The 22,427-nt window shown below is 36.6% G+C and overlaps 1 long non-coding RNA gene across 1 annotated transcript in view; it reads left to right on the forward strand.

Moving 5' to 3' along the window:
- The window catches only part of LOC143670157 (uncharacterized), a 78,656-nt gene that overhangs the window by 12,712 nt on the left and 43,517 nt on the right, over positions 1 to 22,427 (forward strand). Inside the window, exon 2 of the long non-coding RNA XR_013169284.1 lies at positions 2,687 to 2,975. This is a non-coding gene — a long non-coding RNA (uncharacterized LOC143670157). The remainder of the gene's footprint in view (positions 1 to 2,686; positions 2,976 to 22,427) is intronic.

The following is a 22,427-nucleotide window of genomic DNA, read 5'->3' on the forward strand; positions in this document are numbered from 1 at the left end:
ATCATGCCTATTGTCAGGAAAAGTAGAGCCCTAAAATTGGAATGTGCTAATATCACCCTCAACATATTCTTTAGTTAAATCAAGTCATTATTTGCAGATGCAAAATAACGTGTGCTTTTATAGGATTCCTCCTCATTTCTGATGCCCTTTCCAGTGAATTAATTAGTTCTGCTCACATGAGTTTCAATGGTTTAATTGCACTTTCTCCACTCAGGTAGGGTAAAGTAACTTTCAGTCACCTGCCCTGATTTCTTCTACATGGATTAAAATGATATGGAACATTCTGGGACTTCAAAAGCTTATTTAACATTAATTATAAATCCAAGGAAGGTTATTGGGGACCTCAGGAGAATGTGGCAAATACAAGGGAGAGTCTTGGGACTTCTCTGCTTTTGTGGTTCCTGGATGCTCTTTCTTATTTCATTTTTAATATCATTTCAATGACCAGTTTCTTAATGAATAAAGCCCAGCTAAAGAAACCTCTATAATAACTTTTGGCTATCATGAGTATGCCATATCTCTGATGAAATGTGGGATTAACTCACTTCTTGGAATATTTATGTATCAAATTCAGCAGCATTCGTTTTCTAAAGCTATACCTTGAAAACAGTCTACCATAGACAGATTGAGCACTTTAATTAATTGGAAATATTGGGAAGCCTTAGTCTAGAGAATGCAAAGCATATACATGGAAATCAGTGTTGACTGGGTTGCATCAGAGTTAAAAGTGTGCATGCTATGTGGTTCTGGGTTTCCATCTCTAAGTATCAGTCCTCTGAGCTAGTAATACTCCCACATTTATGCCCAAAGAGTTTACACAATATGTATGCAAAGATATACCCACATAAAAGCTGTCAACTGATTGGATTATCTCACTGTGGGAGATATGACTTAGCTGATTGCAGATGCACCCAGCCACAGATGCAATCAACTGAATGATGACTTCATACACCAGCCTTCTGGTTTGTCAACCAGCCACAAAATATCCTTGCAAACATGGCATCTAGTGCTTGCCTGACCACACAAATGGGCATCATCACTTGGCCAATTAACACCAGAAACTAACCATTGCAGTCCACCCCTTGTCCACTTGGCAGCTGTACACATCACCTTGAGGCATGCTTAATTTCTAAATAGAACACAATAATAGGCATATGTTTCACCCAACAATACTCAACTCTTCTGTGTACAACCAGAAACACACTGCATCTCCCCAGAATAGTGTCCAAGTCCTTAGGTAACATTCTCTATTAAACTTCATCGCCTAAGTCTTAAATTCTATTACGTGAACAATACAACTTACGTCATATGAGAGGAAAACAAGATATTTGCTTATGTACAAAGGAGGAAATATTCATACAATCACAGTCCTCATTTCTGTAAAAAAAAAAGAAGAAGAAAAAAAAAGTATGCCCACAGCTCTGTGCATAGAGCACGCTGTCAAGATAGTAGCACCTGACACCACACATGGATTTGGGCCCTTGAAATATGCGTGTTCAAAGAGTGATGCACAGGTCCACACTCCTTCCTGAGACTTAATAAGGAAGAATAAAAAATATCTCATTAATAATGCTTTATGTTATTTAGATTTTAAATGCTAATATGTATTAAGTTGGATAAAATATATTTAAAATTAATTTCTCCCATTTATTTTACTGTTTATAATGTGGTTGCTAGAAAATTTATACTTACATCTGTGCCTTGGATAATATTACTATTGGGTGGTGCAGAATTATAGGATGTGGACAGAGTTTTATTGCAATTGTACGTAGATTTTATTTTTATTGTTTATTATAGCTAAAATTTTAAGGTGCTTCAAAGTCTATTGCTGTGAAAATGATTAAGACAATTAATTATAGTCCATGCATAGCATGGAATTCTTCAAAGTATACTAGGAGAATGACATAGATTTATATTTAACAACACGAAAAGTGATCTCACGTACAATGTCCCTTAGAGAAATGAAAGATCCTAGAACAAGACAGAAAACGACAATGGAACTCATATAACATTGAAAGAAACTTTTTATTGCTATTTGTATTTCACTGTACGTTATTTTTTTTTAAAAAATTAATGGTTAAACTAGTATATACATTTCTGTATTACTTTTGTTGCTTAGAATAACATTTCTGGGTAATTAACCCAAATAAGTTAGTTATTACTGAAATCAAGGCAACAGAGAGCCACATATTGCTGATGAGAACAAATGGCAACTGGCCACACCCCTCTAGGCTAGAAAGAAACACACATTACCTCCTTTCCAGCGTCCAACATCTAGGGACCTGGCCTTGCCATATACCCAAGGGTGTGCAAAATGAGCACTCACATTCATTTATCACAGCAGTAATTGTGACAGCACAAAATTGGCAATGTTCTAAATTTCTATTAAGACTGGATTCTTTCATGTTAATTATGCTGTATCTCTGAAAAAGCACGCGGCAGTTTTTGCATGTGTTGCTACAATATATGCTGTTGAGTGGAAAAGCAAGCAATGGAATTTTGCAATCAGAATGTATGATCATTTGTGTAAAATGTGCATATTCATAAAGTACTTTAAATATTAGACATGTTGTGTGTATGCATTTGTATATTAAGGCATTATGTATAATGCATTTACACAAGTACATGTATGCATTGTATATGTACGTAGAGATCGTTCTCACACCAAGTCTCAAACGATTTTTAGGATGGCGGGTGACTCCAAGATTACCTGCAGCACTCATGTTTTCTGGGGACGTCCTCTCAAGAATATTTTCCCTTGCCTTAACTGTGCCCTCCAGAAGCCCAGTCCTCCAGTTTTGGGGAGATGTCCACAGTGGAATGAAAATGTCATCCCATCAGGAATGCGCAGAAGTTCAAGGCTCAAATGAGTTCACAACACTAGCTGTGAACAAAAACACCTGCCTAAATGCTCCTGGAACATGGAGCAGTCTGCTTTGGCAGTTAGCACAGAACAAGGAGTCATAACTTGGCAGGTAAGACTTTTTCTGCAGCTACACTTCCTATCTTGTGTGGTTTGTATCCGGACATGGTTGTGTCTAGTTTGAGAAGGGAACTCACAACCTCATTTGTTCCCGAGGTAAGTAGCTGACTTGCAGCAGATGGCAAGTAAGAAATGCAATTTCTTGTAGGTAGTCATGCTTCTGTTGGAGAGGGTCAGTGTATTTGGTGGAATGAGGTCCCCCTATAGGATATGCTGAAATCCTAACTCCAAATACCTGTAAATGTGCCCTTATTTGGAATTATGGTCCTTGCAGAAATGGAAGCAACTTCAAGTGAGGTCGTACTGGAGTAGGGTGGACTCTCAAGTTAACATCTGGTGCTCTTACAAAGAGAGAGATTTGGAGACATAAATACAAGGCACATGGGGGAGATGGTCATGTGGAGATGAGGCAGAGATTGCAGTGAGGCATCAACAAGCCAAGGAAAATGGAGGATGGTTGGCAACCCCCCAAACCTAGGAACAGGTGAGCAGAGATTATCCCCTGCCAATTTCAGAGGGGGCCTGGCCCAGCTAACATGCTGGTTGGACACTTCTACCCTCCAGAACTGCGAGAGAAAACAGTTGTTGTTTTAAGCCACCAAGTATGCAGCAATTTTTTTTAGCACCCACAGCAAACGAGTACAATTGGGGAAGGAGAGAGAGATAAGGAGAATGATTGAAAAGGGGATAAAGAAGCCACAATTATGACAAAGTTGAAGAAGTCATTCCAGACTGGGTTATTTGGAAATGCGTGTAGTACCCATTCATTCGTGAGCGTCTGAAAATACAAGATTCAGTCTTGTTTGTCTTTGCATGATCCATGGAGTTTATCTACCCAAATTCTTGTTCTAAGTGTACTCACTCAGTAAATGGTCTGTACTTAAATTGAAAATATAAATAATTAAATTTCAAAAAAAACACAACTTGGGCGGGCGACAGTGGCTCAGCAGGCAAGAATGCTCGCCTGCCATGCCAGAGGACCCGGGTTCAATTCCCGGTGCCTGCCCATGTTTAAAAAAAAAAAAGATGCAACTTAAAGGGCTTAAAATAATCCTCTTAACTTCTCTTTTTTTTAATGGAACTTCAATGGTTATATGATTCGAGCCGCTTTTTTGTTTCTTTCAACACAAGTGGCCTTTGAAATGAAGTCAAAGTAGAAATTGATTTGTTGGAAATTTAGGACACATTTCAACAAAAATTTATGGTTTTGTCTCAATGGTAAATTACAGACTAGTCCTTTCTCTAAACAAATATGTCACCCTATAAAAGCAAAATAATGATTTCAGTCAAAAATTGCATGAACACATGTATATGCACAAACATATGTTAAAGTTGTAGAAGAAGAGATTCTAGTTCTCAGCAATGAGAGAATAATGCTGTATGTTAATCAACTTTGGCCTTAGAAATGGAGGAGGGGCCTCAATTTTGCCACTTCTCCAAACGTAAGATGATTGTAGGGTGTTTATAACCCATTCCTTTGTAAGAGTGTGAATAGTATTGTTGATTTACTTTATACATTGAGAAGCCTCCATATGCATTAGTTGTAAAGCAATGGAATTCTTTTTATGGGGAACTCTCTTTTCATTGAAAAAAATTATAAGGACAATTGTAAGCACCATTTAGGGGATTGAACCATTTCACCCACAAAAGGCCAGGTCTTGCTCGTGGAAACCTATTTTAAATAGGATCTCTTGACAATATTATTTCAATTAAGATGTGGCCCAATTGGGTCGAGTTGGGTTTTATTCTGATTACCGAAGTCCTTTATAAGAAGAATGAAATTCAGAGAGAATGAGCAGCCACAGAAAACAGCCAGAAGCTGGACGTTCACAGAACAGGAAGAGAAAGGTGAACATGCCGCCATGTGCATTTCCATGTGATGGAAAATCAAGGAGCCCTAAAATAGCCAGCAAAACTAGAGGATGCTGACTCTTGGAGAAAGCAAGCCCTCTACTTTCTGAATCCATGAGCCCATATCTTCTTCTTGTTAAGTTAGCCCATTGCATGCTATTTGTTTTAGCACCTAGGAAACTAAAACACCCCAGTTCGGGAGTTGCCTTAAGGATTAGGCTTCATATTCACCATGCCTAATATTTCTACTAAATGTAACCCAATTTACATTTATGAAATGAGCATATTATCTAATAACTTTGAGATTTGGTTTAATACACATTTTTCAGTAATTGCACCTTCTACAAAATACATACAGAGTTGAGCATGAGACTTTCTTTATCAAGGAGTCGCATAGGTTATTTTACCTGGAAACATGTTTTATCACAGTTTCCACCTGTAAATGTGAATGGGTTGGTGATAAATCAAGCTAAAGTATTGTCACTCAAGTTCATCTGGTACAATAAAACTGTGGAATTGATACAAGATGCCCCTAGAAAATGCTTGTATTTTTGTTTAGGTTTACAGTGTGGTCAGTAGACAGAATTGATTAAAAGATAAAGCTGACCCTTCAGTTAAAAAGTGAATAGTTAAAAATGTAGAAAGACTGGTTTAATTTTAAGTAAACATTGGGCTCAAATTTTCATTATTTTATGAATTGTGATGTTGAGTGTTTTCTGCTCAATTAGCAATAATAGTGTTTATTGAGAAGATGTGTACCTGGAAACTTATCAAACTTTGATAAATGGGCTTCTCAAATGGACCTTATGATTATTGTGATATAATGATTGTATCATCATCCGAAATACACCTTACTACTTGGGCATACCTGGATCCTGATTTAAAAATTCCCTATGAAACTCAACAGCATGATTTCACACCAACCATGTTTCATACAGTACACCAGTCCCTTCGGTGACAATGAGAGGGAAATTCCTTGGGGGAATCAGTTCCGAGAAGTTGAAAGAAACTAATATCTCAGGGTTTCACTGACATATTAATTTCCGTTACTGTATTCTCAGAGAAACAATGGCATCCTGAAGCTATCATAGAAATCATTCTTAGGAACTTGGGGCACAAAGGAAGACCTGCAGAGAATACCAATAAAACATTCATGACAGTGCTCACCAGTCCATTATTATAAAGAAAATCCACTGTCCTCTGTTTCCACCAGCTGCTGGCATTGCCAGTGTGATAAAGATGCAAAGGGGCATTTTATCACTATATGATCACTTGAGGTATTTTATTGCAATATCCCCAACTACAGCTCCTTCTACCTTGTTTGTCTATATCCATCTATTAAATGTCAGAAGCTTGCCAAGCTCTATCATTGAATGATCATGGGCTGTTCATCAAGATTCTCTACATGTCCTCGTCTGCAAAATGGCGAGAAGGAGACCTTTCCTACTTTGTGGGGTTCTGCAGAGACTCAATAGATGCAGCACCACATGAGTGGAAGGGCTCTTTCCTGCTTCTTATTAATCATACCCTTGTGGAAGTAGATGGTGAAAATGAAAAGTTGTTTCTATCTCTTCAGGTATAGGATGCATCTGTATCCAGGTCTTGGTTTTGTTCACTTTTTTTTGCATGGCTCATCACTCAACTATTAGCCTGAAGCTTGTTTTCCAATAGGATTTAATTACTGTTTTAGTTCAAAAGGCAGGACAATTGTGTAACTGCCACCACAATCAAGACACAGAATATTTTAAACACCACCAAACATCCCCATAGGTAAGTCATACCTCAATAAAGCTGTCTGACCCGCTTGACCTAGCAGATATTCAAATTTCCCACAGATACGTAAAAGATAACTGTGAAATTGATACAGGGATTGACAAATAAAAAACACAGAATATAATATAAAGACAAGAGACTTGTTATTTAAGACATTAAATATCAGTTCAATAAATATTTCAGTTCAATATTCATCAGTTCAATAAACTGTCCTTGTCCAATGTGAAACTGTATTCAAATGTCAAGCAAATTCATGTGACTCAAAGTGCCTGAAAATGAAAATTGGTGAATAAAGAGCTATTTGGTCATTCCCATGCTAAATATACATACATATATTTTCCCCTATATCATTAAAATAATAATGCATCCGAATTTAATTACAATACCCAGCCCTCTTCCCTGGAGAACTGTCTTCCACCAAGGAGAGCCACCTTACCTAGAAGGCAATCAATCAATCAATGATTGCCAGTGACAATCAATCAACTGCCCCACAATCTCCATCTGCAATTCCAGGAGAATGAGATAGGGACGAAGGTAGTAAGAAGTAATCTTCTTTCCAGGCATCTCAGCTCTCACCTCTTGTGGCTTCAGGAAGAGATGTGCTCGGGTGAGGGTCTTTCAGATCCCATTATTTCATTGAAGAACTTAGATGAGTAGAAGGAGAGCTTCAGTAGTAGATCTGGTTTTCTGGGTCACCGCAAATGAAAACACTATGGGTCAAGGATAACAAAACGTACCCCATTAGATGAGTAGAAGGAGAGCTTCAGTAGGAGATCTGGTTTTCCGGGTCACCGCAAATGAAAACGCTATGGGTCAAGGATAACAAAACGTACCCCAGGCAAGTCGGGGTGGACTTGTCTTACCTCCTGAACCCTCTCCCCAGCCCACTCCAAACTCTCGGGGCACTGTTCTGAGAATGGTTCTAATGATCAATGTCAAATAGCTGCAAGATGCCAGGCACACGATTTGAAACCACCTCCTGCAGCCCTCGCTTGGGCAGTAAATTTAAATCACAAATGGGCAAATGCTATCCCCTCCTTCTCAGACATTGTCTGCTTCCCTCCTTTGTCTATCCCCTTTCCCTCAAACCCCAAATAAACTGGTATTTCAAGTTTAACCTTAAATGCTAGCTTTTCTATGACTGCTTCCCCTAATCCTTCAAACTCTACTTTTCTCCTTGCTTCCTTCCCCTTCTCCTTTCTTCCCTCCCTTCCTTCCTTCCTTCTACCTTCTCTTCCTTCTTTCATTTCTTCTTTCATACTTTTATATTTTCTTGGACATCTATTGTCAGCAGTTATTAGGACTGAAAAAATAAATTAATTAAAAAGGTCCTCCATCAAGGAATCCAATCTCAAGGAAGAAACAGAAGCATGCAGACGTAATTACAGTATGGAGTGCTAAGTCACTTTCAGCTTTATCCTAGCAGTTGCAGTGTTGTGTATTTTTTTTTTTATTATTTCTCTGCTTCTTTGACATGGATTTCAGCAGCAGTTTCTTACTTGCCTTAGCATTCACAACAGGTCCTCGCTTGGGTAACCATAGGCTATTTACTCATATCTTTCTTTGGATGAAACATATTGAATTGAATAAACATAGTCTGATTCCTGCCTTTTTATATGAAAACAGCAAATCATAAATATCTGATAGAGCCTCCAGAAGTTTCCTATTAAATAATTTCAATTCAGTGCATTTAGCATAATGAGTTGTATGCATACACCAAAGCTTATGCCAAGAGATGGGAAAGGTAGCAGATGCTGTTTTGTTTGGTTGTTTGTTTTTTAATCCCTGCAACTTCTGGAGAATATTTTCAGTGCTAGGAGATGTGAGGTTTTTATAACATAACCACCGCTGAACCCTTTCTTGTTTGCTCGAGCCTAGCAGGTTAATTTCTCATCCTGAGGAAATTGCCCTAATTTCTATCGGCTTTCATTAGCTTTCTCCATGAAAATAGCAGTATGCAATCATTCACAGAGTAATCACCTGTCCGTGCCTGCCTCTGATGCAGGTGTGGTGTCAAATCGCATGACGTACTGCCTTTTCAGAGATTCAAGTGATTTAATGAAACGTGGCGTGGTGGAAAAAGCAGAAGACTCAATGTTAGGAATCCCAGCATTTCAGTTGTATCTTTAACTTATTGCCAGCCCTGAGTTAGCAGATTCCTTTCTCTGGATTTCTGTTTTCCCATTAGAAAGATGATGAATGAGATCTACCTTACCGACCTTAGAAGCTAATATGAGAGATACTGTATAAATACATATTTTTGAACTGAAAAGGTTACATGGAGTTACATACAGAGGTCCTGTCTAGAGAGTAATGATCATAGGTAATACTGCTAAAACTAATTAAATAGAAAATGCAGTTATTGCACCCCTCGATTCACAGGCAGCACCATTCAACAATGTAATTTTTCAGTGTACAACATTGCAATCAATATGGTATTTTAGGAATTGTGCCTTTGGCAGCATGGGTCTTTGCTTCCATTCTGGTTCAAAAATGACCCTCAGTCTTTGAGTTGCTGAAAAGGCAGAAGTTCACTTTGACTTACTGAGATTCTTTCATCTCACCTGCATACATTTTTTGCTATCTAAATGTCTACTAATTTATTACTATGTTCCTCCTTGCATAACCTCAAGCAGAGCTCCCTGCCTTTGTGTTTCAAAGAGATGTTTATCGAAGTGTAATACACATACAGTAAAATTCACCCTTTTATTGGGAGCTTTTCTTAGAATTTTGAATATGTGGCCTAAATAGAGACTGTCACTACTGCCAAAATAGAGAATACTTCCATCGCTCCTAAACATTTCCCCATATCCTTTTCTGGACCATCCCCCAGCCCTATAGAGTTTTGCCTTTTCCAGAAAGAATGTCATAAAAAAACAAATTATACAATATGTAGGCTTTTGAGTCTGGCTCCTTTTACTTAGCATCTGCATCTATTTTTTAGATTCATCTGTATTGCTAAGTGTGTCAGTGGTTTGATTCTTTTCATGGCTGAGGAATATTCCAAGGTAGGGATATATCACAACTTGATTCTTTGTTTGCAAACTGATAGATTTTTTTTTGTCTTTTCCTGTTTTTGCTGATGATGAATAAATGTGATACATTCACATGGAGATCCTTGCACGCATACATGCTTCTATGTATTTTGGTGAATTCCTCTTTTGGGATTATTCAGCCAAATGTTAAGTTTTCATTTAACTTTATAAGAAGTTGCCCAACATCTTTCTCAACTGGCTATTACGTTTGTTTCCCAGTGATGTATGGCAAGTCCAGGCCAATTACAGTCTCACTACTTACAGTGCCAAGGTATTTTCTTTGAAAATTCTAGTAAATTTGCAACAAAATCTCACATGGTTTTTTACTTGAAAATCCCTAATGTCTGATGATATTTAATTTTTTTTCCTGGGATTACTGGTCACTCAAATAGCTTACTGGTGTCTGTTCAAATATGTTGCTCCTTTTGGAGAATGTTGTATGTTTCCTTCTTGCATTGTGAGAGTTCCTTTCATATTTTAGATAAGTGACCTTCATCAGATAGTTTTTTTTTCCGAATAGTTTCTCACCATCTGTGGCCTGCCTTTTCCTTTCCTGACTCATCAAAAGAAACTGAGTCATGAGTAATAATCAATACAATTGACTGATTGAAAGAGCAATGCCAGAGCATGAAGCTCTCAAGAAGTAAGAGTCTGGATATAAACGCAATTTCAACAATTAATTGACATTTAAGTTCCTTATAGAATAAGGGATGGTTATAGATTTATTATTACATTACATTGTCTAATTCTGATAATGTCACACTATTGAACCAAAATCAACTTGGTCCCAAATATGCTTAAACGGCAACATTTGCAGGTTATATTCTGTTTTGTTTTGTTTTGTTTTCCAAAAGGATCCTGTTTTATTTTTACTTTTTGAAAAGTCCCTGTCATTTCTCAGAAAGGGGGTTGCAACCAGTATAACCAGTGCAGGCAGCCAATTAATTAACCAGTGTAGGCAGCCAATTAATTTTACTTTATAGTTTTAAAGGAAAATTTTTCATTTATATAAGTTCATGTTTTAATTTTATCTTTTATGGTCCATCTTTACTGTGTAGAAAAAAATCTTTGCTTCCTCTAAATCACGAGGACAGTCTCTGATATTTTCCTGTAAAAGTTTAGCTACTTTAGGTTTTGTATTTTGATCTGTGACCCACATTGAATTAATACTTTTATATGGTGCAAAGGACATTCTGAAGTTTGCTTATTAACTTATTCTTTTAGTATAGATGTATCACTATTCTGGTACCATTTGTTGAAAAACTTATATCACAATTGAATTACTTTGATGCTTATTAAAAGTCAATAAGAATTATATAGATTGGTCTATTTCTGGACTCTCAATTCTGTTCCAATGATATAGGTGTCAATTTTGTACTGTCTTGAATATTGTGCTCTTATGTAGGCAATCTAATTAGGTACTATGAGCTTTCTGACTTTGTTTCCATTTTCAAAACTGTTTTGGTTATACTGGTGATTGTTTTCCCATCTACATGTTAGAAGCAGCTTATCAGTTTCTCCAAAAACCCTCGCTGGCATTTGTTCGGATTGTGTGAAACCTGAGATCAATTTGAGGAGAATTCATATGTGGCTAATATTGGATCTTTCACCTGATTACATCTCCATTTATTTCCTCTTGATTTCTTCCATCAATATTTTATAGGTTACAACATACAAACCTTACACATATTTTTGTTTAGCCTATCCCTTAATAGTTCCTTTTGTGTTTTTGTAAATGGTGTTTTCCTTAAACTTCAATTTCCAATTATTCACTGCTAGTATGTAGAAATGCAACTTATTTTCACATATTTACCTTGTATCCTAGCCTGTTTACTTCGTAAAGTCATTAGTTTTAGACTTTCTATATATATTCTTAAGATTATCTATATAGAGTAAGGTTGTCTACAAATCAAGGAAGTTGTATGTCTTCTTTTACGACATATAGCCTTTGCTCTCTTTCTTGTTGAGCTACACCAGCTAGTACCTCTGGGATAATCTTGAATGGGGTTGGTAAGAGAAGTCCTACATCTGAAGAACAAAAAGACTAATGACCCAATTAACAAAAGGGCTAAAGTCATGAACAGACCCTTTTCCAAAGAGAAAAATATAAATGGCTCAAAAAACCAAAAAGATGCCTAACTTTACTAGCAATTAGGGAAATGCAAATCAAAACCACAATAAAAGATCATCTCCCACTTATTAGAATAACCATTATAAAAAAAAGTAACAGAGAACTATGAGTGCTGGAGAGGATATGGAGAAATAGGTACACTCATTCACTGTTGATGGGAATGTATAATGGTGCAACCGCTCTGGAAGGCAGTTTGGCAGTTCCTCAGGAAGCTAAATATAGAATTTATGTATGATTCAGCAATCGCATTACTAGGTATATATTTGGAGGAACTGAAAGGAGGGACACAGGCAGACATCTGCACACCAATGTTTATAGCGGCATTATTTGTGATTGCCAAGAGGTGGAATCAACCCACATGTCCATCAGTGGATAAATGAATAAATAAGATGGCATATATACAAACAGTGGAATATTATACAGCTGTAAGAAAGAATAAAGTCATGAAGCATGCAACAATGTGGATGAGCCTGGAGGACATTATGTTGTGCAAAATAAGCCACAAGCAAAAGAACAAATACTGTGTGGGCTCATTAATATGAACCAACTATAATCAAATTCTCTGAGAGTTAAAGTTAAGAACAAAAATTATCAGGAGATTGAAAGAGGTTAGGTTTTGGGCAATTCATGTTGCAGGAGTCCAGAACATTCAACAAGATTGATTACAAAGATCCAGAAATGGATGACACAATACTATACGGTGGTTGCACAATATTGTGAGTATAATGAACAAAACTGAGCATGGATATGGTTGAAAGAGGAAAGCTAGGGCATGTATGATACCAGAATGAAAGATAGAGAGTAAAAAGTGTGACTGTATAGCACAGCAAAACGTAGAGTGAACAATGATGGGGAGTAAATGTACAGATATAACAAAGTTTTTACTTGAGGGAGAACAATTGAAGGTCACCAGTGTAAGGTGTTAAAAATGGAGGTATATGGAAAAATACGTTAATGCAAACTAGGGTCTACGGTTTATAGTAGCATTGTAGTGTTCTTTCAATCACTGTAACAAAGGCACTATATCAAAGCTAAATGTCAATAAGAGGGATAATTAATGGAGGGGTATGGGATTCTTGCTAATGTGTTTTCTTTTCCTTTTCTCTTCTTCTCCTCTCTTTGTGGAAGAAATGGTAATGGTCTCATATGGATTGCAGTGGTGAATTGCACTGTGATTGCACCATAGGGGTAGCTATGTGATTATACTATAGGGAAGTACAACAGTACAGTCCCTCGGGAAGACAGTGAGGTAGTTCCACAGGAAGCCACAGGATCCTGCAACCCCATTATTAGACAAAGACCTGGAAGAACTTAAAGCAGGGACACAAATACGCATTTGCACACTGCTTGTTTATGGTGCATTATTTGTGATTTGCAATGGATGGAGGTGGCTTGAGGATACATTAACTAATCAATGGAAGAGTAAAGTAGTATATACATATGATGGAATTATGAGTGGCTGCAGGAAGGAATGAAGTCATGTGGCATGCAAACAGGAGAATGAACCTTGAAGACATTATGTTGAGTGACATAAGCCAGAAAAGAATTGGGACGATAACGTATGGTCTCACTAATATAAACTAACTATAATGAGCCAACACTGAGAATTGAATTCAAGAACATAGGTATGAGGTGATGGAAAAGGAACAAAGATTGGGCAAGCAATGATTAAAGAGTATGGAATCTTCAAACAAGGCTGACTGTAAAGGTTTCTGGATTGTTAGCTCTTAACAACAGGCACCTCTGTTCCTACGTTTAATCGGTTATTTTTAAATTCTGGATGCCGTGCTCTTTGTGTATTACCTCATGGTTCTCTGGAACATTGGGCAACTGTGAGACAACTGAAACTCAGAGTTCTGAAGCTCTGAAAGTCTGCATTACTCCATAGAGCACCTGTTAAAGAAGCTGAAAAAGAGACTGGACTCCAATTAGAGGCATGAATGGAATAGACCTGGTTATGGCTTAGGTAAATCAGAATATGGGGTAAAAAATGATATTGTTTTAAAACTTTAACCTTTGTGGGAGACCAAGGAGATGTTTCCTTGGTCCAAAATTTAAATTTTCTGTAGCATAACTATCTAATTTAACCTGTCTGGCCAGTTTATTTAAACAGCCTATTTACAAGGAAACTATAATATGAAATGAGATCTTATTCGGTACTGGCTAGTGTAATACCCAGATATATTCCAGAGTATCCTGGGAAGAAAATAAAAATGTATTTTCAAAGTTACCCTGAGGGATTAGGGGAAAAAAAAGTTATTAAACTTCCCCACCTGCAGAATTCCTGACATCCTCTCAGGCATTAGGGACTTCCAATTTAGTAAACCAAGTCCCTGATCTTTAGACTTGCCCCTATGAAACTTACTTCTGCAATAACAAAGCTAGACATGTATGAAATTATGCCTAAGAGTCACCCCCAGAGAGCCTCTTTTATTGCTCAGATGTGGCCTTTCTCTGTCTCTAAGACAACTCTGCAAATAAATTCACTACCCATCCCCTATGTGGGACATGACTCTCAGGAATATAAATCTCCCTGACAACATGGGATGAGACTCCCAGGGATAAGCCTGGCCCTGGAATTGTGGGATTGAGAATGATCAAAAGGGGGAAGAGAAATGGAACAAAATAAAAATTCACATGGCTAATACAATTCAAACAGAGTCAAGAGGACATTCTGAAGGTTACTCCTATGCAAGCTTCAGCAAGATATTGCAGATACGGCAATAGTCCAAGCCCCAACCAACAGAATCACTGAAAACCCTAGAGAATGCCCTGACTCTATCTAAGTCTTTACAATGGTTTTTCTTTGTAGGTTTAGTTTCTCAGAAACTTAAAGCCTCCAGATTGATCCTTGGCAAGATCTGTCCTGAAATCTGGAAGTATCACACTCTCCAAGAAAACAACCAGGTTCCTTCCTCTACCAAACAATGTCAACATCCCTTTCCAGCATGATGAAGTTAAAATAGTCATTGCTCAGATATCTCTGAAGGTTGAGCGAAAGATCAAATGAGAAGAAGGAGGTGTAACTGATAGATTAGATCCTAAGAAAGGATGACAACTCATTCATTATATAGATATTTCTTTTTGGAGTTTAGTGCTTTAGAATAGCCAGAAGGCAATACCTGAAATTGCTGAACTGTAATCCAGTAGCCCTGATCCGTGATAATGAGTGTATAACTATATTGAAAATAAAGGTCAGTAGATGTAAGAATCTACTTCTGGACGTTTTGTTTACTCCCGCTGATTTTACATATATTCTAATATTTTTAAAACCATGCAGTGTCAATACTACACTGTCTTAGTTAACCTACCTCTATTGTCAGTCTTAAAATTGGGTTGATTGCAATACTAGTGGTCAATGAAGGAAGGGTGAGCTCTATGGGATATAGAGAATTTTTCTTGTTTCTTTGTGCTTCTTTTTCTGGAGTAATGCAAATGTTCTGGAAGTGATCTTATGGTGAATGCACAGCTATGTGATGATGTTGTGAGTTGTTGATTATATACTTCGGATGGATTGTACGGTGTCTGAACATATCTCAATAAAAATATGTAAAAATTAAAACAAGCATAAAAAAATTAACAAGCAAGCATGGAGCATGTCCTTCTAATCTCTAGGCTATATTATTCCCACATTAGAGAGCTGCAGGAGGTTTCTACCTGGAAGTGTAACTTTATTTCATCTTGTGTTGCTTACATAAAGGTTTTGTCTACTTACTTGGGCCACTGACTGCCTGGCGAAGAGTTTCTTAGCCCTCAACTATCTCCCGAGAGCCTTCTCCTTGCCCTGTTATCTTCTATTTGCACATTGATGTGTGATTTCTTTCTTTTTCTACAGATAATTTTACTCTTTCCATATTAACTTTAATTGATACATTGCCTTTAAAACATCAACCCATTCAAGAATGAGCATTAACCACACGGGACCTGGCATGAACTATCGTCACAATTTATTCTAATATTTTTAAAACCACACACCATAAATGCCTCAGCACACCTCATTTCACAAGATTACTCATATAAAAGGAGATTTACAATTCCTTTAGGAAATGTGAATGGAAAGGATAACCTTTCCTGGAGAACTAGTGGGAAGATTTTAAGCATTTATTCCTCAAAAACTTGAATGTTACATCACCTAATGGAGCAAGTGCCTTTTTCATCAGGCAATCCAAATTTCATGCACTGTATCTGTTTGTGGAATTTCTATTGTCCTACTAGTTCTCATATTATTAAAATATTAAAATTTATTAATTCCATATAATCTGCTTTTACCTAAAATTATTTTAGCTTAAGATAAAAATAGTGCTATTGCATAGTATTAATATATATTGCATAGTTGGTTTCATGATCAAATCTGTGATCTCTGAAAAACACAAGTGTCTGCTTGGTTGGTGAGTATTGACAGAACAAAAATATCATCATGAAATTTAATAGAATTCTATATATAGCTAATCAATCTCACATATTAAACACAGAACATAATACCTGAATCTAACTAAAATTTTTATAAATGCTAGTTATAACCAAAATAAATTAAATTTATTTATAAACAGCTAAGAATCCCTTTGTAAAGCTAATTTTCCTACATGATATGTATAACTGGATCTGCAGTCTATAGTATGAGAATATGAGTACATATCAATGGGGCAAACCTTGGCTTGTTTTTTTGCAAACCCACATTTGTGTTTTGTAGGGTTGATGCTGCATGTTTTTTACCTCATGGTAAAATGCTGATGTTGGGTTTTGCAATGCTGATGTTGGATTTTGCATGTTATTATATTATTCTTCTGGTAATACTAGCATGTTGTTAACTCAGTTTAAGAATTGCCTGTGATTCAAAAATGCATCCCATGTACAAAATTCTCCCCTCCGGGTTATAAGGAAAATGTTAAAATGCAATTTATACATTTTACAGAATGTAAAATGAGGAAATTTTATCTATGCGGGTTTTAATCATTTTTAAGCCCTTAGAAGTTCACTCAAGATACTGTCCAAGGAACATTCATTTCATTTGCAAATGATTATTATGTTTGCATGAAAGTACAGTATTAGCATGTATCTAAATTAAAATTTCATTTTCTCTGCTTGTATAATCGTTTCAATTTTCATTGAAGGTATGAGAGAAGTTAAGACCTTCAAATCCACTTCAGCCGTATTGGATACACTCCTGCCTTCCAGGTTAATGAATTACTACATCAAAGTTCAGCAATTTCCATATTAGTTTTCATAGCATACTAAAGGGTTAGTGGCCTACCAACAACTCAGAATTCCATGCCCTTCTCAGCCAATTTGGGTAAGGAGCCAAAGGAAGGGCAAAGTCTTTAGAAAAGGCAAAGAAACAGATTGTCCCACCACTCTGGAAGGAACCAGCTCTCCTGACACCTTGATTTTAATCCAAGGAGACCAATTGCAGACTTTTGATATCCAGAAGTGAATGATAATATGTTTTTGTGGGCTTAAGCCACACAATTATTGGTCATTTGTTCCAGCAACCACAGAAAAACAATCTAGGGTGGATGGGTATCTTTTCTGATGGAGTGTGTGATTGGTCTCTTTAGATTGTGCCTAAATTTCCTAACATTGTCAGCTGAGCAGAAGGAGTAGGGGGCAGACGATGGGTATTGAGGTTACAGGAGAAGGTGTGGGATATTTGTTTGGGGGAATAGGGACATTCCTTGACCAAAGAAGTCTTGTCTAGGGAATATATTCATGTAATAATCATAAATTGAATATTCCTCATCTGGATGTGCATTAAACAATTGTTCCCTTGTATAATGCATGTTCAACAAAATACACTGAAATGTAATTTCACCATGTCATGTATATACATACAGATTAAAATCTAAATTTTAGTTTAGATACATGCTAATACTGTACTTTCATGCAAACATAATAATCATTTGCAAATGAAATGAATGCAAAGTCAATACCTTATGAAAAGGTAGCACCCAACAATATAATTACTTTTTCCCTTGGAGCCATAGCAATACAATGAAATGTTTAATTCACTGAATGATATATTATTAAGTATTACACATAATTAGGAAAGGTGCAACAATTTCTGTTTTGGAAAGTTTTGATTTTTCTCACAGCTTCGGGACGGTTTTAATAATATAGTAAAATTGCACCTTACCATATGGGTAATGACAGTCAACACTGATTAAAGGGGCTTAATTAAATAATGACTGCAGGATTCAATAGCAGTGATTCATGAGGATGGCAGCAGTGCAACCGGTGAATTTCCATCAGAAGATTTAACTGCTCTATAGCCCAGATTGTAGGCATATGTTCATAGCACTTGTACTGTGATTGGCTTCACGTGCATTAAAACATGGGCAATCAGATGTCATCCAGAGGTAGAATATTCATTTTTTCACGTAAGTAACAGGAAGTTGGCCCAAGGAAAGGTGCACGATGATGTAAGTGTATTATTCTTACATAATGTCTTTCATTTTTTCCTCTTATATAGTGTTTAAAGAATTTGGTATCTAGTCTAGAGATTTACATGAATTATATTTATTTAGATTTACATTATTGAATGATTAGAGAATTTATATTCACATTCTTAAATGGAGAGTGTACCTAAAGCTTTATGTACTTTCTTTGAGGGTGGAAATGCCCAGGTGGGAGACTTTATGTACATTATACAGGAATTTTGTAAAGTTACAGATAAGTGGACTTAAATTTATAAGCATATCTAATTGCACCAGTGAATTCAAGGTACAAAATGTCACCTACTCAGCTATCTAAAAATGAATGTTTCCTTTTTTCATTCTAACATATTCAGATTCCTTCAAAATACCAATAAAAACCTCATATCCCAATGACATGGGTAGTTCATACCATTCATTATTTGCACTCTGGTTACTCATTTATCATTAAAAACAACATTAAACCTGTAGCAATAAGATGATGTCACTTTGCAGAAAAGTTGAAAATTAGGAACAGGAATGCTAAGTATATGGATGCAATTTATTCCCTGAATCTTTCTATCTCTGAAAAAGTCTTCAGGCAAGTTCATACCCAGCTCTGGAAAGGAAATGCCTGTCTCTAAAGTACCACTGCTTAGGTTGAAGTCTCAGGAATCCTGGTCCTAGGACTTGGTGTACCATTAACAGAACCATGAGCTGGCCTTACGTGTATTGTGAGTAGAGGAGATATATGTTCACCAATACGTCAGTGATGAGTACAGATACACATGAATGAAATGTCTAACCCTTATCAGAAACCAGTGGCAAAATTGGGGTTGAATGTGCTCACACCCCAAAGCGAAACTGAACTCGTATGTCGTTTCAAAAACTAGAGTAGTTTTCCTGACATAGAATCCAATAATTCCCTTATTCAGAAAAGAAAAAGCACAAATATTGACCATGTACTATATGCTAGACACTTCATTCTGTTTCAACTGTGATGGAAAAGACACAAGTCCTCTTCTCAAAATTGCTTATTCTAATGCCTCTGCTGAAATGGCAGGTACTCAGAAGAAAGACACACAACTATTTTAAAAGGAATTGACAGTTGGATTTGGAAACCATTTTAAAAGGAATTAATGATTGAAATAGGAACTGATAAAAGGGAATATGTATGGTCAAAAGATGATGGAAACCTAAAGAAGTATTTTGTTGGTTTAGAAGAACTTAGGGAACATTTAGAAAGCAAATTAGCATGACATGTTGTTTAGATGTCGGTATGAAAGATGTACAAAATGCTCCAACTTAGGCTTGTTGACTCTGGGTGGTGGTTTCACAAATGGAAACCAGCAAATATAGCTGACCTTGGCAAAGCTACATTGGGGTTTGCCTATGTGAAATCATGGGGAGGTGTCCTCTAGAAACTATGTCTTTTTCAACACCTCTATCGATCAGTTAGATAAAGGTATGGCACATATATATGTAGTCAAAGATGAAGATGACATGAATTTGAGGAAGCTAAAACTAGGATATTAATTAGAAGAATCAGGAAGGTGTGAATAGATAGAAATTGTGTATCGGTATTCTGTACTTTATGACCGTGGAAGGAAGCATCATTTATCATTTGCCCACCAGGTGTAGACGGTGCAGTTTAGTACTCCAGTTTGGACATGTTCTTGATCCACATTTTGGTGGATGTGGACCAGCTGTAAATAAGATCTCTTCGCAGTGTGGACTGCAGTTAAGTTGTGGCCCTACTGAATCAGGATGAGATTTACTCCAGCTTACTAGGGGTCCTTTATCAGCTGATGGAAGTCCGAGAGAGAGGCCACAGGGAGCAGCCAGAAGCTTCAGCGGAACTGGAGGAGAAAGGAGAAGATGTTGGTGCTTGCGTTTCTGTGTGATGTGATGGAAAAGCCAAGGAACCCAAAGACTGCTGGCCTGTCAGAAGACTGCAACCCTTGGAAGAAGCAAATCATCTAGGCTCTGAATCCATGAGCCAATACATTCCTATTGTTAAGCAAACCCACTCCCACTGTATGCCAGGAAACTGAAATAACAATGGAGTGCAAAAATGCTCCATGGAGTGTGATTTCACAGTGAAGGATTGGCATGAGAGGTCTGCTAACAGATCCTTTGAAAAAACTGCATAAAGGGACCATAAGCCAATTTTCCTTTTCATCGGTAAAAATCACTCTTGCTGGATGGGTGGTCTTTTGTTCTGGGTTCCATTTTTAAGGAAGGACTTAGGTATCCTAGAGTGTTCAAAGTGTATTGAATGTTAAAGATGCAACATCATTTTCTGTATGAAACATTTGAAGGAGGTAGAGAGGTTTAGTCCGATGAAAGGGACGTCTTTGAGTCATGGTGATGTGTAAAATGATTGCATCGTTTTTGTAGGGACTAGAGCCATTAAGTAAATACCCAAAAGGCCTTAGGGAAGAGTCTGTTGGATGCCTCTTCTATCTCCTGGTTGCTTGCTGGCAATCAGGGGCAGTCTCTGTTCAGCTGTCACTTAGCGTGTGCTCCCCTGTTTCTCTGTCTTTGTATTTTGTATTCTTATGAGGGCACCAGTTGTTTTGGATTAAGAGCCCACCCTCATCCAATGTGGCCACATTTTAAGTTGCCTGATTCCATCTGTAATGACCCAGGTTAGGTCACCTTTGGAGGAACTAGAGAGCAGGGCTTTGATGTATCTTTTTTGGAGACGCCAAAGTCTCAGCTGTTTCGATCTATTCTGGTAATTCTGAAGCCTAGGAATATTACTCCTTGTGTCTTCCTTGAACTGTTTAACAATAGAACTTCTGTAATCCCTTCTCTTTGTCCTGCTACTTATTGACTGATGTTAAATATTTACTCAGTTGACATTTATTTGCTAATTCATGTTTATCATAAATTTCATTAAATTCTTTTCAACATCTGCAAGCTCAGAACAATATCTTCAGTAATATTGGACATTTTAATATTTTTTGAATCATTGAGGATCTGTTTTACCAATTTTCACCAAGTTATGACAGCCAACTTTACTATATCATATTCGAGACTTCAAAGAATAAACCCCTTCCTTAAAAGTATGCACATGTATACACAATGAATATTTTTAAATTGTTGGAAATCATAATTACCAAGTTGAAAAATTCTTCAAAGGCATTTCTTATTGGTTTTTTTTTAAAATGTAGGGGTGAAGAGTTTTAAAGAAGATTACCCAAATAAAAATGCCTAAAAATGTAACCTGCTAAAGACCTTTCAAAATGTTACCCAATGACCTAAAGACAACCCTGAGTAAGATTACAGTAATTAAACCATGGATGGAAAAGGTGGGGAGTGCAAAGAATAATTGCCTGGAATTAAAACAATCAGCTTGCACTTAGTCATGTGGCATGGAATAATATACGAATCACTGTCCAAAGTCTTTATGCATAATGTGATTCCCGATAAAATTGTGGAAGACAGCATTTAAAACAGATTCAATTGTTAGACATTTTTTAACTATCCTAATCCCTTGTCAAATAGAACAAAATTTTGATGTTTTTCCTCAGCCTTTTCCCCGCATCTTATACTCTTTTCATGATACGGTGATTCATGTTTGGATTTCATTGAGAAATATTTCAAAATTCACAATATAATGTTTATTTACATTTATGGGATAAATAAAATATAAATAAAATAAAAACAAAGAAAACTCATGGAATCAGAACAAATGACCTGAAAACTTTTTCTCCCTGGAACTCACAAATCAGATATTTTTAGAACCTGGAACTCACAAATCAGGTATTTTTAGAAACATTAAGTATCCTTAGAACTATCAAGTAACTTTAGAAACATGGCCTTCCTAGGAATTTACATTTAATCAATACCGTAGTAGAATGAGCCTGAACTAGAAAACTTAGGTTTCTCAGCCAGCATTGTAATTCAGGTTCCTGGGGTCTGCTTACCTGAGAAACACTATTTAAATGCACTATGCCCCTTACATTTTCAAAAGATGTATGTGGCATTACATATTCTGTCCAAATTCTTTGGAAAACCTATTTTCATCTGAAAGTTGACAGTCATAATTATTTCTTTCCTTTGCTCTAGATAGCATATTAATATATCCATTGAGTTAATCTCAGAAGAAATATGATCTTGTACATAAATTTGAATATATTTTAAGATGTGTTCAAAAAGAGGATAGTGAATGGAAATAGTGAATTAAAATGATATAAATATGCCATTTCCATATATATATATATTTATAAGAAAAATAC

The sequence above is a fragment of the Tamandua tetradactyla genome, chromosome X, assembly GCF_023851605.1.
Source record: "Tamandua tetradactyla isolate mTamTet1 chromosome X, mTamTet1.pri, whole genome shotgun sequence".
In the NCBI taxonomy this organism is placed as follows: Eukaryota; Metazoa; Chordata; class Mammalia; order Pilosa; family Myrmecophagidae; genus Tamandua; species Tamandua tetradactyla.